Source organism: Scyliorhinus torazame, chromosome 3 (genome assembly GCF_047496885.1).
Source record: "Scyliorhinus torazame isolate Kashiwa2021f chromosome 3, sScyTor2.1, whole genome shotgun sequence".
Classification (NCBI taxonomy): Eukaryota; Metazoa; Chordata; class Chondrichthyes; order Carcharhiniformes; family Scyliorhinidae; genus Scyliorhinus; species Scyliorhinus torazame.
The window spans coordinates 56,758,848-56,776,340 of NC_092709.1; the positions used below are offsets into that span (position 1 = coordinate 56,758,848).

The 17,493-nt window shown below is 46.2% G+C and overlaps 1 long non-coding RNA gene across 2 annotated transcripts in view; it reads left to right on the forward strand.

The window, feature by feature from the left end:
• LOC140408459 (uncharacterized) overlaps positions 1-17,190 on the forward strand; it is a 204,997-nt gene extending 187,807 nt beyond the window's left edge. For both annotated transcript variants that reach the window (XR_011940112.1, XR_011940111.1), the window contains one exon: positions 16,131-17,190. This is a non-coding gene — a long non-coding RNA (uncharacterized lncRNA). The remainder of the gene's footprint in view (positions 1-16,130) is intronic.
• The last annotated feature ends 303 nt before the right edge of the window (positions 17,191-17,493 follow it).

A 17,493-nucleotide genomic window follows, 5' to 3' on the forward strand; every position in this document is an offset into this window, starting at 1 on the left:
GTCAGCGGCCGCTGTCAGTTTCCCAGCGCATGCGCGGGAGCGTCAGCGGCCGCTGTCAGTTTCCCGCGCATGCGCAGTGGGGAGAGTCTCTTCCGCCTCCGCCATGGTGGAGGCTGTGGCGGAGGCGGAAGGGAAAGAGTGCCCCCACGGCACAGGCCCGCCCGCGGATCGGTGGGCCCCGATCGCAGGCCAGGCCACCGTGGGGGCACCCCCCGGGGTCAGATCGCCCCCCCCCCCCAGGACCCCGGAGCCCGCCCACGCCGCCTGGTCCCGCCGGTAAATACCAGGTTTGATTTACGTCGGCGGGACAGGCAATTCCTGGGCGGGACTTCGGCCCATCCGGGCCGGAGAATCCAGCGGGGGGTCCCGCCAACCGGCGGGGCCGGATTCCCGCCCCCGCCCAATCTCCGGGAGCGGAGACTTCGGCGGGGGCGGGGGCGGGATTCACGGCGGCCAACGGCCATTCTCCGATCCGGCGGGGGGTCGGAGAATGCCGCCCCTGAACTTGGACCTTTACTTTTATAGGGCCCAGGGGCTTCCCGCCTCCCGGGACGGCCCTTGACCCTGAGTCCCAAGTGACTGGATTCTGTCCCCAATCTCTGGAGTCGATGTGTCGAATGGTGAGGCGATTCCTCGATCGGGGGTTGGTCGCTCACCTGTCTTTGTTTCGGCCACTGCAGGCGCCGACAGGTCTGGCCCGGTATTCAATTGCTAATATGTTGCAATTGTTCCCGGGGATAGCCGATTTAACTGTGGATGCCTGAATAGATTGGATGCAAACAGTCCTGAATGCAACTGTGAATACCTGGGTTGAAGGGCTGTTGATAGCCCTGTGTATCGATCTGGGCTACCTTCCCAGAGCCGAATATGCAAAACTGTCTGCAGCTGCCTGCTTGTGTCTTCTTGGCTGCTTTTCCCAGCAGTCTTTCGGGTTAGCCGTTTTAAACTGGGTTTTGGCCAGATTAATCGGAACGCAGCCATTTTACATGGCTACAAGTCTTTGGCAGGAACAGTCTCTAGAGTCAGTTGCCCGTTGAATGATGGCTTTGAATTCAATTCAGGGCTAAAACCTCTTCAGTCTGTCTTGGCTTAGCACTTGTGCCATTGGTGAGCAAAATGGATTCTGCCTCAATCCTTTACTCTCAAAGGAACTGTGGTGATATACATCACTGTAATTACACAAAGGGTTAATGTACATCCACTACACCTAGCTAGACACTAGAGGCAACACCAGAGACATGACACGCAGCCAGTCAACCAATAGGTCAGTAAGATAGGACACGGCCAATGGGCATTCACAATACACACAGAGGTGACACTACCACAGAAGGGCATTACACCAACCCATATAAAAGGACACATCACACATGCTCAGTCTCTTTCCAGTGGAGACTCTCAGAGAGCACAGACACTGGGTTGATTGAAACACATCACTCCCACCACGTGGATTGTAGCAGACTGGTTAGCCAGTCTGAGTAGCTATAGAAGGATTAACAGTAGCGTTGAATCCAAGTAGGAGAATTGTTAATAGTTCAATAAACGTGTTGAAGCTATCTCCAAGTCTGAACCTTCCTTTGTCAGAGTGCACATCAAGGAAGCAGCTTATGCCACGACAAAAGCATAACAAAACAGGAGCAACAGAGGTCACATGATTCTGAGGTCACGTGACTATGACAAGACACAATACACAACGAGCAACTAGGCATTTTGCCAAATGAACCTCCTTTTCATAAAAAGAAGAAAAGACAGACACAAGGCATGCACTTTCATTTGCAGTTGCAGGTAATCCAAATGCACAATGTATAGAGAAATTCATCATGTGTGAACATTCATTCTAGTTTGCCTCACGTTGATCCGTCTCTGCACATGCATTACACACAAAATTTCTACAATGTTCAGATCTTCTAATGGAACACGTGTGGGCTGTCATTGGTTATACATCGAGTGTTGCTGCTGATCCATTGTTTGTACTTTGCTTACAAATGATGTGACGGCAAACAAAGTAATATCCTTTGCAGATGCTTCAGAGCAGATAGAAGACAAAGGCAATGGCCAAGCACTCTTTCTCAATCTGGACAGAGTGTCATTCAGTTTGCATTGATGCTTTGGATGCAAATGCAACTAGTTGTCCTTGCTTCAGGAAGGTTTCTCCAAGTCCTGGTGTTTCTGGCATCTTGCTGCAGGGTCTCTGGTGGGGGGTCTCTTGGGGGTCTCTAGTGGTGGGCCCTGATGGAGGCCTCCAGTGGGGATCTCTGGTGGGGTCTCTGGCAGGGCTCTCTGGTGGGGGGATATCGGGTCACCCTCATCAGTGCATTCTGTGGTGGGCATGACCCAACAATTCCCATTGGGGTGGGGGAGGACGCCCCTACTTGTCGGGGGGGAGCGGGGGGGGGGGGGGGGGGGGGGGGGCGTGGGGGTGGGGGGGGGGAGAAATAGAGACAGGATTTGCCTCCGGACCTCGCTATCGGGCCAGCCTGATGGCAGGATTCGCGATAAAATCCCTGCCATACGTAAATTTGTTCAGCAGAGGAGAGTGTATCGCTTCTTCGTGCCGCTTCCAGCCCAGTGCGAAACAGAACCGATTCAGCTCTGGCGGGAGAACATACGGCTAGGTTCTCCGATTTTGAGGCTATGTCCGGAGGATGTGTCTGGTTTTACTTCGAAAATGTTGGCGCCGCCCCCGCACCGATCCTCCAACCAGTGAGGGGCGAGCAGCCACGCCACGTAAAATGCACAGTCTTCCCGATATAAATGCCTGGAGAATTGCTGGGTCTGTGGCCGCGCATGCACACGCCGGCGACCTGCAGCGGTCGCACCGTACAACATGGCGGCGGCCGCGCGCGGACCCGATCTGACAGATGATGCTCCCCTGGACACCCACGGGCCACCCCCCACCTGTTCCCCTTGCCCTTGCCGAAGGCCCTCTGGCCAGCAGCACGGCACCCTTCTGACTGTGACGGCGCTGGACACAGTCCGCAGCGGCCATGTGGGGTTCACGAAAACTGAGAGCATGCGTGCACCTCGCGGTTGGGAACTCGGCACATCACTGGTGGAGCATCGGGGGAGGGCCTTCAGGTAACATCCTGAGGCCGTCCCAATGGCGTGCGGCGTACACCTCGATGATGCCATTTTGGAGGGGCGGAACATCCAAAAACAGGCACCGCCCCCATTCGGTTGTAAACAGGGAACCTCCGTCTGATTGCCAATTACGATATCGGCGTCGGGTAATGGAGAATTCCGGTCAAAGTCTCCCGAGTGGTGAATCCAGTTCCTGGTATTTTATTTCTTCTCCACACAGAGTATAGCCCAGATATTGGATTTGCGAGTGACCGACTCTGGAGAAGTGAGTTGTGATAACAATATTCAAGGCTGTACCAAGGAGGAAACTTCAGAAGGGCAACAGAGAGGGAGAAACAGAGGGGTTAAGTTAGCAGGGAGTACTACCCATATACAGCTCAGCTTCTTTGAAAGAGAAGCGCCGTCCAAAGGCTTAACCTGTCATGCTGGGTAGTCGTGACCGTTACAGACCTCTGGAAGAAGACTTGGTGGTTGAACATTGACGGAACGCAATCACTTACAGTTGACAAATGCTCCTGTTTGATCTGGAAGTATTTGATTGGGAAGGTATGTTCAATGTATGGCATCTACCTGTAAGAGACGTGAAACTAAGTATGCTCTCTGGCGATTCACACCATTTTCTTTTAATTTAGGGTACCCAATTATTATTATTTTTCCAATTAAGGGGCAATTTAGCGTGGCCAATCCACCTAACCTGCACATCTTTGGGTTGTGAGGTGAAACCCACACAGACACGGGGAGAATGTGCAAACTCCACACGGACAATGACCCAGGGCTGGGATCGAACCCAGGTCCTCAGCGCCGTAGGCAGCAGTGCTAACCACTGTGCCACCATGCTGCCCGGCTATTCACATCTCAGGGGAAGTTTTCATACCTCTCACCACAGGCAATCAACCCATTGTATGCATTTACATGCAGCAACAGTGGGCCCCTCACCATGGCTTCCATAGCAACAGGGAAGGAAGCAGAAGCAAAACAATTGAGGGTGATGATGACGTTCATGACCACCAAGTCCTGCACTCTGATGCAAGGCCATTGACCTGGAACGTTAACTCTGTTTCTCTCTCCTGAGATACTACCTGACCTGCTGAGCATTTCTAACATTTTCAGGTTTCCAGTACCTACAGTATTTTGCTTTTGTATCGCCTGAAGTCTCAGATTGGTGGGCAGTGCAGTGGTGCAGCTGTTAGCACTGCTGCCTCATGGTGCCGAGGACCCGGGTTTGATCCCGGCCCCCGGTCACTGTCTGTGTGGAGTTTGCAAATTCTCTCCATGCCCCCACAACCCAGAGATGTGTAGGTTAGGTGAATTGGCCACGCTAAATTGCCCCTTAATTGGAACAAAACGAATTGGATACTCAGTCAGGTTGTGTTGATTCTAACTCTGACATATGACGTGCTTATGGCTGATAACCTGTGGGTGACGGAATCCATGAGGGCTCATCCCTAATGATTCCACCTGTCCCAGTCTGCAGGAGCAGACTGCCTTAGAAAGCAGGAGGCTGCATATTGGCTACAGGTAAAAGGGGAGATGGGAGGGGTGTGGGGCAAAATTGGTCAGTGTGGGAAAGTCAATGCCATGTACCCTTTCACCATCATCCCCCTCCCTGTACCAGCAACACGTCATTCTTGTCACTCTGCTGGACAATTTGATTCATTCACAGGTTGCGGGCATCACTGGCTAGGCCAGCATTTATTGCCCGTCCGTAATTTCCCTCGAGAAGGTGGTGGTGAGCTGCCTTCTTGAACTGCTGTATTCCATGTGGTGTAGGGAAACCCAGAGTGCTGTTAGGGAGGGAATTTCAGGAATTTGACCCAGCGACAGTGAAGGAACAGTGATATATTTCCAAGTCGGGATGGTGTGTGGTTTGGCGGAGAGCCTGCAGGTAGCGGTGCTCCCATGCACTGCTGCTCTTGCCTTTCTAAGTGGTAGAGGTTGCGGATTTGGAAGGTGCTGTTGAAATAGCCTTGGTGAGTTGCTGAATTGCACCTTGTAGGTGATATATACTGCTGTCACTTGGCACCAGTGGTGGAGGGATTGAATGTTTAAGGAGGTGGATGGGGTGCCAATCCAGCGGGCTGCTTTGTCCTGGATGGTGGTTAGCTTCTTGAGTGTTGTTAGAGTTGCACTCATCCAGGCAAGTGGAAGGTATTCCATCACACTCGTGACTTGTGCCTTGTAGATGGTGGATAGGCTTTGGAGAGACAGGAGGTGAGTTACTGGTCGCAGAATTCCAGCCTCTGACCTGATTTGCAGGCACAGTGGGCGGAGAATCCATTTCTCCGCATGGAATCGGGGCCAGCGCCGGTTCCCCGAAACTCCGGGCCACGAAAAGCGGTGTACTCGGAGAGTACGCCGCGCCGCATATCCCCTATCAACGGCCATTGCTGGAGGCCTGCCCCGCCATTCTCCGCTCCCCACCGGCCGAAGTCCCGATGGCGTGGATCTAACATGGTCCTGCCAGTCGGGATACTAGCGTGGCGGCTGCGGACTCAGTCCGCAGTCGCCCTGGTCGGGGGCGGCTGATCGGAGGGCCGGGGGGTCCTTATACGGGACCAGGCAATTTTTGGGCGGGTGGTCCGGGTTGGGCACACGGCTGATCGGGGGCACTATGTTAAGGTCCAGCTCCGCGGTCTGAGTCCGCCATAGAGCACGGCCTCTGACCCGGAAGTGCAGGGACCTGTATCTGCAGCAAAAGCTGCTAGTTTTACGATGGTTCACTGATCGCCCCCTGCAGGGCTAGGAATATGTGGCCCTTTCACACCAGTTTTTCTGGCGTGAAAGTCCACAGTTTTTACGATGGCGTGGGGACATAATCCCCAAAACAGAGAATCCAGCCCAGTATTTATGTGGTCAGTCCAGTTCAGTTTCTGGTCAATGACAACCTGCAGGATGTTGATAGCAAATCAATGGTGCCTTGTACCTGTCCCCTGTTGAAGGAGGCAGAAATGCTCGCGTCCATAATTTGCAAGGATGTCCTTCGGGATAGATTTGTGCAAGGCAATTCGCGTTGCTCGGGGATATCTCTTCCCTCTCTGCATTTTTATCCCTCTGTATGAAAGATGTTCTAACAACAGTTTATGACAACAATCTGAAATGTTTTAGCTGGCCTCCTCCACCCTCTGTGCTATTATGGAGAATGTGCCTATCAAGGCCTTTGGTATCTCATACATTTGCTCCAGACCCGCTATCGTCCTCTTTTCATTGCTGACTCCCATACCTTCCCCCTTTCAACTCCCTACCAGACCCACCAACTGGTTCAACATCTCTGCCCAACTGAGCAGAGCTTGGAGAATTTCATGGCTTTCCTCAGCTGTCCCAGCCACCTTTCACCTGGCGGAGAGGGGACAGATATACTTTAATCATATTAATGTGAATATTTTGAAATTTATAATAATAGTTTGATCATATTTAATTTAATGCTGAAAATGGTCACTATGACTTAATCTTAGTGAAAAGTGAATAGGAGATTTTTAACATTGTTCAGCAATTAAGCCGGAGTCTTGCCTTGAACATGTTTGTCTTTTAAATAAGTGGTTCAGTGTCTCCCTCTGTGTGCACGTCAGGTTCACACCCCGATGTGTGCCAAACACGGTGGATTCCCTGTGCCAGCTGATTACACCCCTTATGGAGTGCTGCAGATCAAGTGTCTCTCAGGGTTAATTCTTTGTGGAGCTGAGTTAGATGATCTTTGTCAGAGGATTAGTCGGGTTGCTCCAGTTGTCAGCAGTGTCTTGCGGTCTAAAGAGGAATGCTCGTCTTCAGGATTGCTGCCAGCTCCGCTCTAAACAGTGTGTGTGTTGTGGGTGCAGCTGAACAGTCTGTGATTTCCTCCCCCCACCCCTGCCCCCATGGCTCAATAACCTGCTAACTCATCTTTCCAGAGTCAGATGTAAAGAATAACCACTTTCTATGTTCTATAATAGTGTAGATGGGCTTTAGAGTGGTTTCACAGGTCGGCGCAACATCGAGGGCCGAAGGGCCTGTACTGCGCTGTACTGTTCTATGTTCTAAATGCACAATCGCTGATGCAGGAAACTGAATTTTACAATGTAATTGGGCAGATTCTAGTTCCAGAAGCCAATTCCATTAAGACCACTGGGGCAGTATGCTACTGCTGCTAATCGTGCAGTCAGTCTCCCGGTAAAACTGGCTTCCAAGAAGACCCTGATATTGTGCATCCACAGATCGGCTGTGACAATTTTGGGGCTATGATATCAGCAGTGTGTGGTATCATGCTGGGAATTACTGTGCATCAGGATCTGCACCACTGCAGTCAGGGTCTGCACCGCTGCTGTCAAGGTCTGCACCGCTGCAGGCAGAGCAGTGTGTTTACGATCCCCCAGGATGACCAACTACAGTTGGGAAGGAAAACGGGTCTTGTAGACTGCAGGTCTTGAAAAGGAAACGGTGTATTTATCTGTTGCATGTCCACAGCTGGGTGAGATGCATGAAAGCAATATGAGAGCAGCTGCAGAACATCTCTTTGAAGTGATTTGCTAATAAACATGGAGCTACTGTAGAATCATAGAGGTTTACAATGCAGGCGACTATTTGACTAATTACGTCCACTTTTTAAAATTAATCCCACTGACCCCCTCTTTCCACAACCTTGTGTCTATCTCTGACTCACATATTTATCCCATTTCCTGTTTTTTTTTAAAAGTGTAATAATCCTTACCTCAAAAAATACCCCTATATATTTATGGATCTGGGCCAAGACTAAGGTGCAACAATTCCATTAGCCAAATGTTGTCAATCAGTCACATATCTGTTTACTATTACTTGCTGATTCATCATTTTACCTTTTCTCTCTCCATAACCTTAAAACCGTAAGCTAACAGGCAGAACCAATGAAAAGTATTAGTGTTGAAAATGTCCAATTTGGGGAGCCTGAATTATGATTTACAAATTTCTGAAGTATTTTGTTAGCTGAGGAAGGAGGTCTGGAGCAACCATAAGGATATGTACTGGCTGATGGAAAGCACCTCATGGGAGTTTAGTGGCTTTAGGATTTACGTTACTTGTCCTCCTTTATTGGATAGTGGCAAACCCAAATAATACAAGAGATTTTTAAAAGGCAAGAAATGCAAAGGCTATTATTCACCCTTAAATCTCGTCAATCTGTCGCTTGTTTATAAACACGCCAGGATCTTTAAAGAGCAACTGTTACACTAAATTCCAGGCCTTTCATTGTAGGTGGGGTAGAAAGAGAAATTACCATTTAAAAACCCACTGTCACAGCAAGAATAATGCAGGAAGCAGGGGTGTCAATTACTGAGCCCCATCCATATGCATGTGTTTACTGAGGAGTGCAATCAATACCAGATTCTGACTGCTGTGATGAGGTTCTGGGCATGCCCAAAGCACTTCCCCAAAGACACCAATTACCACAACCCGAACACATAAAAGGCATTGGATTTAAGTGACAGATGTTCCATGGTTCCCATTTTATTCCATCCATCCCCCCCCCCCCCCCCCCTCCGCACCCCCCCCCCCTCCCAACCACAAGAAAAACCCTTAATTTCCATGCTTCATGCTCCTGACAATTACTTGGGATACACACAGAAGAAGGTAAGGATAACTGATGGAATTATTCCAGATTCCAGTTTCTAAAGGGAACAGCTGTCTGTAAGCACTTTAAAGAGCAGAGATTCAGTCAGTAACCCGTCTTTGCTTATACAGTTAGGGATTTGGATAGTTACTGGGTTGAGTCAAGAACACCAACTTGCATGTATTTAGTACATTTCGCAGAGACAATGTCCCAAGGAACTTTGCATAGCAGAGAAGGCGACGGACAAAAGAAACAAAGGAATTACTGTGGAGGCATGATGCAAGAGGAGAGAGAGAGACAGGCTTCCCATTCTTACCAAAATTCACCGTGAAGGAGGCTGAAATTCCATTCAGCGTTTTTACTGCAATGGTTAATGTGCTCTTGTAACATTTCTACGCGTGCTATTTTAATAAAGTTCTTAACATATTATCTTGATCAGATTAATGACTTTGCTAAATTGGCATGCCTCGCCTGTTACGCAGCGAACCAAAAATATAGTGCAGCGGAATTTAAAACCAAGCACCAGCCAGTTTCTGATTCCCCTTCATTGTTAGCAATGATAACCCTTAACATATCAGAACAGCCAGAAGTATTTCATGAGGGGGAATCAGGACAATAAACAAGAATTAAGGGATCTATTTGAAGTCAAGATTGACTCACTAACAACTTGTAGTTTTATTATTAGTTCCTTGTAGCAAAATGCCCGAGGCACTTTATAGTTGGGACAAAGAAGCTGAGCAGGAAGGGAGTAGCTGTTCGGAGAGATGGTCACAGGTTGAATCAGAGGTAATTTTGGGGAGTCTTTTAAAGGTACAGAGAGGCAAGGCTGTGGAATAGGACGAGATCGCCACAGCAACATTGATGAGCATAGAACATAGAGTGCAGAAAGAGGCCATTCGGTCCATCCAGTCTGTACCGACCCACTTAAACCCACACCTCCACCCTATCCCGGTAACTCAATAACCCCTCCTAACCTTTTGGACACCTAGGGCCATTTTGCATGGCCAGTCCGCCTAACTTGCACGTCTTTGGACTGTGGGAGGAAACCGGAGGAAACCCACGCAGACACGGGGAGAACGTGCAGACTCCGCACAGACAGTGACCCAGCGGGGAATCAAACCTTGGACCCTGGCGCTGTGAAGTGTCTTGTGAGAGTGCCTTTAAGAATTGGATGCTGAAGAAATGTACCTTTAACAGATGAAGCTGATCATATTACTGAAGTGATGTCACAGGGGTGGAGCTGAGCTCACTTCGGCTTTTGGTTTCAGTTTGAAAAAGCAGCTTGTGTGTGTCTGTGTGTTTCCAGGGAGCTGCAGGAAAAAAAGCAAGGTGCTGGAGCTGAAGTCAACCAAGCTGATATACCTCTGCCATCCAACAGAAAAAATATATATTCTGTGACCTGGTTTGTTACTATTTTGAAGGTTTGAAGCCTTTTGGATGTTTGAAGGAACATTTTGAGGGATTATTTAGTGTTGTATCATTTTCAGGGTTATTTTTGAAGTAAGGGGTGTTAAGGGATCCAATGTTTATTTACGAGGTTAAGTTGAGTTCATGGAATAAACATTGTTTTGTGTTAAAAACCACGTGTCCATTGTTGCTCTTTCTAGCTTTAGTCTATTTGCTCTGTTTAGGTCACCTTTGCTCATGAGTCGCCAGGTATCTTTATGATACCGCCACGTGGTTCAAGTTTAGGTTATGATTAATAACACAGCACACCGCTTGGTAAGGATTAAAATAACGGTCATTTATTATATACAACAAGCAATATTAATACCCTAATACTACTTTCTATATAACAAACCTATCACTACTGGCCAATACTTAACTTAGGAAGAGCCCACCAGGTCAGGGAAACGAATGGCTTGTCTAATCAAATCTGGCCCGCGGGCTTCAAAAGGGCTGCTACAGGTCGGTGGCTAGGTGTCTCTACCGGATAGCGATCGTTGGATTCAAACTTACTGCTGCCGGTGGCTGGTCTTCCGAAGGTCTCGAGCAGGCGAAGATGAGAGAGAGAGAGATCTGAACTTGGCCCTTTACTTTTATAGGGCCCAGGGGCTTCCCGCCTCCCGGGGCGGCCCTTGACCCTGAGTCCCAAGTGATTGGATTCTGTCCCCAGTCTCTGGGTTCGATGTGTCCAATGGTGAGGCGATTCCTTGATCGGGGGGTGGTCGCTCACCTGTCTTTGTTTCGGCCACTGCAGGCGCCGACAGGTCTGGCCCGGTATTCAATTGCTAATATGTTGCAATTCCTCCTGGGGATAGCCGATTTAACTGTGGATGTCTGAGTTGATTAGGTGTAAACAGTCCTGAATGAAACTGTGAATACCTGGGTTGATGGGCTGTTGATAGCCCTGAGTATCGATCTGGGCTACGTTCCCAGAGCTGAATATGCAAACCTTTCTGCAGCTGCCTGCTTGTGTCTTCTTGGCTGCTTTTCCCAGCAGTCTTTCGGGTTAGCCATTTTAAACTGGGTTTTGGCCAGATTAATCGGAACGCAGCCAGTTTACATGGCTACACCATAATTGTAATATCACACCTGGGGAACAAGCCATGTGCTTCAAAAGCAACAATCCATTAAAGGGGGAGGTTGGTTGAACTCGATGATACATTTTGGGGTTCTGAAAACACCTCGCCCATAACAATTGGGGGCTCGAGTGGGATAAAAGTCTATCTATTGGATTGGCTTTTGTGAACTTAAAGACAGTGAAGGTTTGTTGCTTTTCCGGTGTGGTATTTTAGTTTAAGTGGGGAGAGTGTTGTGAACAATGGCTCTTTCGGAGGCTCAGAAGTTTTTTGGGGTGACATGTGATACCTTACGGACAGAGAGTAAAGACAGACTGTTAAGTTTGGCAAAAGCATTGCAGTTAACATTGCCTAGCAAAATATGAAAAGATGAGGTACTTAATGCGGTATCTGCGCATTTACGTTTGCCTGTGATACATTCTGACTCATTAGATATGGCAAAGCTCCAGTTGCAGATTAAGCAATTTGAACATGAAAAAGCGGCTTGAATATGCAATGACAGAAAAAGAAAGCGATAGAGATAGAGAGGAAAAAGAAAAGGAGAGAGAAGAAAGAAACAAAGAAAGAGATAGAGAGGAAAGGGGAAAAGAGAGAGAGTTTGAACTTCGGAAAATGGCTCTTAAACATGAAAATCAGTTAAAATTGGCAGACGCAAACATACAGTTGGAGGAGATGGATGAGGATAATGAGACAGAGCATCATAGTTGAAGACATGGTGGGGATCAATTTAAATATGTCCAAGCATTGCCAAGGTTTGACGAAAAGGAGGTGGAAGACTTTTTCATATCATTTGCGAAGATAGATAAACAAATACAATGGCCACAGGACATGTGGGTATTACTGATTCAAACAAAGCTGGTAGGTAGAGCTAGTGAAGTATTTGCATCACTACCGGAGGAGGTATCTGAAACGTATGAGGATGTGAAGAAATCCATCTGAAGTGCATATGAGCTGGTGCCTGGAGCTTACAGACAAAGGTTTAGAAATTCAAGGAAAGAATTTGGTCAAACATACATGGAGTTTGAAAGGCTCAAACAGAGTAATTTTGATAGCTGGATAAGGGCTTTGAAAATAGACCAAACGTATGAAGCTCTGAGAGAAATTATACTTTTGGAGGAGTTTAAAAATTCAATTCCTGATGTAGTGAGAACTCATGTGGAAGAACAGAGGGTTAGAACTGCGAGATTAGCAGCAGAAATGGCAGATGATTATGAATTAGTTCATAAATCAAAGCTTGGTTTCCGACATCAGTTTCAGCCGGTGAGGGATAGAAACTGGGGACATGAGAAATACTCAAGTAGTAAAAGTAAAAGTGATCTGATGGGAGACAATAAAGAGAGTGTACCTCAGATTAAAAAACAAATCCAGGAGGGTGGAAAAGAAATTAAAAGTTTCAAATGTTTTCACTGTAATTAACTAGGCCATGTAAAGTCACAGTGTTGGTGGTTGAAGAAAAGCACTGGAAAGGTCGATGTGGTAAAACAGGATAAGACAGTGGGATTTGTTAGAGTGGTAAAGGAAAGCACAAGGGAAGGGAAGGAGGTGCAAATTATTGTACAGCCTGTTCAAGAAGTGATTGTTAAGAAGGTGCTAGATGTCTTTAAAGAATTTACTTGTGTGGGTAAAGTTTACTCATGTGTATCAGGAGGAGCAGGTAAAGAAGTCACGATTTTAAGAGATACAGGGGCTAGTCAATCTTTAATGGTAAGAGATGAGGAATTATGTAGTTTGGGAAGAATGTCAGAAAAGGTGGTGATATGTGGAATTCAGGGTGAGAGGAGTAGCGTTCCATTATATAAGGTAAGGTTGGAAAGTCCAGTGAAGAGTGGTGAAGTGGTAGTAGGAGTAATAGATAAACTATCTTGTCCAGGAATACAGTTTATCTTGGGTCATGATATAGCTGGATCGCAGGTGGGAGTGATGCCTACTGTGGTTGATAAGCCAGTGGAAAATCAGACAACTGAAGGGTTGAAGGACGAATATCCTGGGATTTTTTCGGATTGTGTAGCAACAAGGTCGCAAAGTCACGGGTTAAGACAAGAGGAGAAATCAAAGAGTGAAGATGAAGTTGAAGTGCAATTATTAGAAATGATTTTTGATCAGATGGTTGAAAAAGAACAAGAACAGGTGGAGGATGAGGTGGATATTTTTAGATCAGGAAAATTGGCGGAGTGACAACAGAAAGATGTAGAAATAAAACAGATATATCAGAAAGCATATAGGGAAGAGGAATCCGAGAGTATACCAGAGTGTTATTACCGTAAAAGTGATGTCTTGATGAGAAAATGGAGACCTGTACATATGCAGGCGGATGAAAAGTGGGCAGAAGTTCATCAAGTAGTATTGCCAGTAGGGTATAGACAGGAGGTGTTGCGAGTGGCACATGAGGAACCAGTGGAAGGTCATTTGGGGATAAGGAAAACTCAAGCTAAAATCCAGAAACATTTTTATTGGCCTGGACTACATAAAGATGTAGTTAAATTTCGTCAATCATGTCCCACATGTCAAGTGATAGGGAAACCTCAAGCAGTGATAACACCAGCGCCCTTAATACCCATTCCAGCATTTGATGAACCTTTTACGAGGGTCCTAATTGATTGTGTAGGACTGCTTCCTAAAACAAAAAGTGGGAATCAATATCTTTTGACTATAATGGATGTGTCTACTAGGCTTCCAGAGGCCATTCCAGTACGTAATATTACAGCTAAAAGGATTGTGGAGGAGTTACTTAAATTTTTTACTAGATATGGACTACTGTAGCCATCTGGGATGGCCACGTCCCGATTACAAAATGGACACTTGCAAAGATTGCAGGGAAAATTGGACAATACCGAAAAAGCAAGCAGGTGCAAGGTCTGTCTGTTGATTAGAGCCTTAGCTCTCAGACAGGATCGGTACTGCTAAGCCATCTACATACTAATGAGCCATCCCCGGGAACAAAAGGCAACATTTAGGTAAACAATGCTAAGCCAGACATCCCGGCGCCAGAGGAGACTAAAACAAAGCAAACCAATGGCCACCTAGGGCACACCCAGAAACCAGGGAACCCACCTCTCTATTGGAGGAAAATCGATAAGGACAATTGGGAAACGGCCCAATTAATTTCGGCCAAGTTCAAGGCCCGCCCAAAAGCACGCGAAGCCCTTTTGGGGTATAAAAAGGACTCCCCAAGAGAGGATCTCTCTCTTGGTCTTGGCTCTCAGCGAGGAGAGACCTGCCTCACAGCTACACCAGACCAAGTAAGTTCCAAGTCAACGCACGCTACGAGATAGGCGCTCCTAGTTGCTATCCTGTAAACAGCCCAACCCAGCAGCCTCAGAACCGAGCAACGGCCATTGTTCCTCTGACTGAGTGGGCACCCAAAGCTAAGTATAGGCTTTTAGTAATAGTGATAGTTTAGGTTGTAGAGTTTTATGCATGATTAGATTTGACTGTGTGTAAATAAATGAGCATTGATTTTGAACTTACTAACTGGTGTATCGAGTCTTTGATCAGTATTCGGTTTTGAACCTTGTGGCGGTGTCGAAAGATGCCTGGCGACTCTGAGCAAATGTAATTAAACAGAGCCAAATTAAGAAACAACAGCAAGTTAGCAATACTACCCACAGAAATTCAATCGGATCAAGGATCGAATTTTACTTCAAAGTTATTCAAAGAAGTTATGGATAGCTTAGGAATAAAACAATTTAAATGAAATGAAATGAAAATCGCTTATTGTCACAAGTAGGCTTCAAATGAAGTTGCTGTGAAAAGCCCCTAGTCGCCACATTCCGGCGCCTGTTCGGGGAGGGGAGGCTGTTACAGGAATTGAACCGTGCTGCTGGCCTGCCTTGGTCTGCTTTCAAAGCCAACGATTTAGCCCTGTGCTAAACAGCCCCTTCAACTGCATACCATCCAGAATTGCAGGGAGGGTTAGAAAGGTGGCATCAGACATTAAAGACAATGTTGAGGGCGTATTGTCAAGATTATCCAGAGGATTGGGATAAAGGAATCCCATTCGTATTGTTTGCAATTAGGGATGCACCTAATGAGTGTACCAAATTTAGTCCTTTTGAACTAATTTTTGGTCATGAGGTAAGAGGACCACTTAAATTGATTAAGGAAAAATTGCTGGGTGTGAAATCAGAAATTACACTACTGGATTACGTGTCAAATTTTAGGGAACGATTAAATAGAGCAGGTAAATTGGCTAGACAACATTTGAAAGTTGCACAAAATGTGATGAAATGGGTAGCAGACAAGAAATCCAAAGTTCGTAGTTTTGCCAGTGGGGATAAGGTTTTGGTGTTGTTACCAGTGTAAGTGAGCCTTTAAAAGCTAGGTTTTGTGGACCATATCAGATTGAAAGGAAATTAGGTGAGGTGAATTATGCGGTAAAAACACCAGATAGAAGGAAGACTCACCGAGTGTGTCATGTGAATATGCTTAAAAGGTACTTTGAAAGGGAAGGAGAGAAAAAGGAGGTTTTAATGATTCTAACTCAAAGTGACGAACCAAATCCACATGACTGTGAATTTGACATACCTCAAATGAAATTGGAAAATGAGGATGTTCTTAAAAATTGTGATGAATTGTTAAGTTACCTTCCAGAGGAAAAACGAACTGACCTGAAAGAGTTATTGATATCACATGGGCAAGTTTGTAGAGATAAATTGGGAAGTACTAAAATGGCTATACATGATGTAGATGTGGGAAATGCTGTTCCTATCAAACAACATCCATATAGACTTAATCCTTTAAAATTGGCACAGGTTAAGAGAGAGATTGAGAGTATGCTTAAAAGTGGCATAATTGAAGTGGGTTGCAGCCAATGGAGCTCACCCATAGTGATGGTACCTAAACCAGATGGTACCCAACGGTTGTGTGTGGACTATAGAAAGCTGAATGCAGTTACAAGAATGGACTCTTATCCTATCCCAAGTTTGAAGGATTGCATTGAGAAAGTGGGATAATCTGCTTTTATTTTCAACTTCCAGACATGAAAAGAACATTTTAAACACCATATGGAGTTCTTCAATCGACTTCAGGAGGCGGGTTTGGTGATGAACCTAGCCGAAGGTGAATTTGGAGTAGCCTGAATCACTTTCCTTGAGGAGTTTCCGATACCCTCAAGACGAAGGGAAATATTGCAATTTCTTAACATGAGTGGATTTGATTGAACATTTGTGCAAAGGTTTTGTGGCGTGATTACTCCACTGATGGACTTGCTAAAGAAACGTCTAAAATTTCAAAAGACAGCGGACTTTCAACAGGCATTTGACTGCCTGAAAGCTGTGGTAACCAATGCTCCTGTATTGGAGAATTGCAAAGGACTCTGTGGTCAGATTGAACTAAAGTATCTGATTCTAAAGAGAAATGCCGAGGTGTAGAGGAATGGATAGATCGTGCAGAGACTTTCTTGTTCAAAGAGACTGTCAATCGAGAAGGATTTCGTTTGGAGGAAGAAGAACGGGAAAAATGGACTATATTATTATGCCTGTTTGCATGTGTTGTTTTGTTTAAAAAGGAAAAGGTATATTTACTGTGTACATTTCTTAGTGGATGGTCCAAAAGTGAAAAATGAAACCATCTTGAAGTTGATGGTTTATTTTTTTTTCTTGGGGGGAGGTGCCATGTGAGAGTGCCTTTAAGAATTGGATGCTGAAGAAATGTACCTTTAACAGATGAAGCTGATCATATTACTGAAGTGATGTCACAGGGGGGGGGGGGAGCTGAGCTCACTTCTGCTTTTGGTTTCAGTTTGAACAAGCAGCTTGTGTGTGTCTGTGGGTTTCCAGAGAGCTGCAGGAAGAAAAGCAAGGTGCTGGAGCTGAAGTCAACTAAGCTGATATATCTCTGCCATCCAACAGAAAATATATATATTCTGTGACCTGGTGTGCTACTGTTTTGAAGGTTTGAAGCTTTTTGGATGTTTGAAGGAACATTGTGAGGGATTATTTAGTGTTGTATTATTTTCAGGGTTATCTTTGAAGTAAGGGGTGTTAAGGGATCCAATGTTTATTTAAGAGGTTAAGTTGAGTTCATGGAATAAACATTGTTTTGTGTTAAAAACCACGTGTCCACAATTGTAATATCACCCCTAAGGAACAAGCCATGTGCTTCAAAAGCAACAATCCATTAACGGGGAGGTTGGTTGAACTCCATGAAACATTTTGGGGTTCTGAAAACACCTCTCCCATAACAGAAGCCACAGTGCCCGTCACTTGTGCTGCTGTGCTGCCCAAAAGGCTTTATCACAAATGGTAAAGCCAAGGGTGGGAGGAGTACATAGAATCATAGAATCATAGAAGTTTACAGCATGGAAACAGGCCCTTCGGCCCAACCAGTCCATGCCGCCCA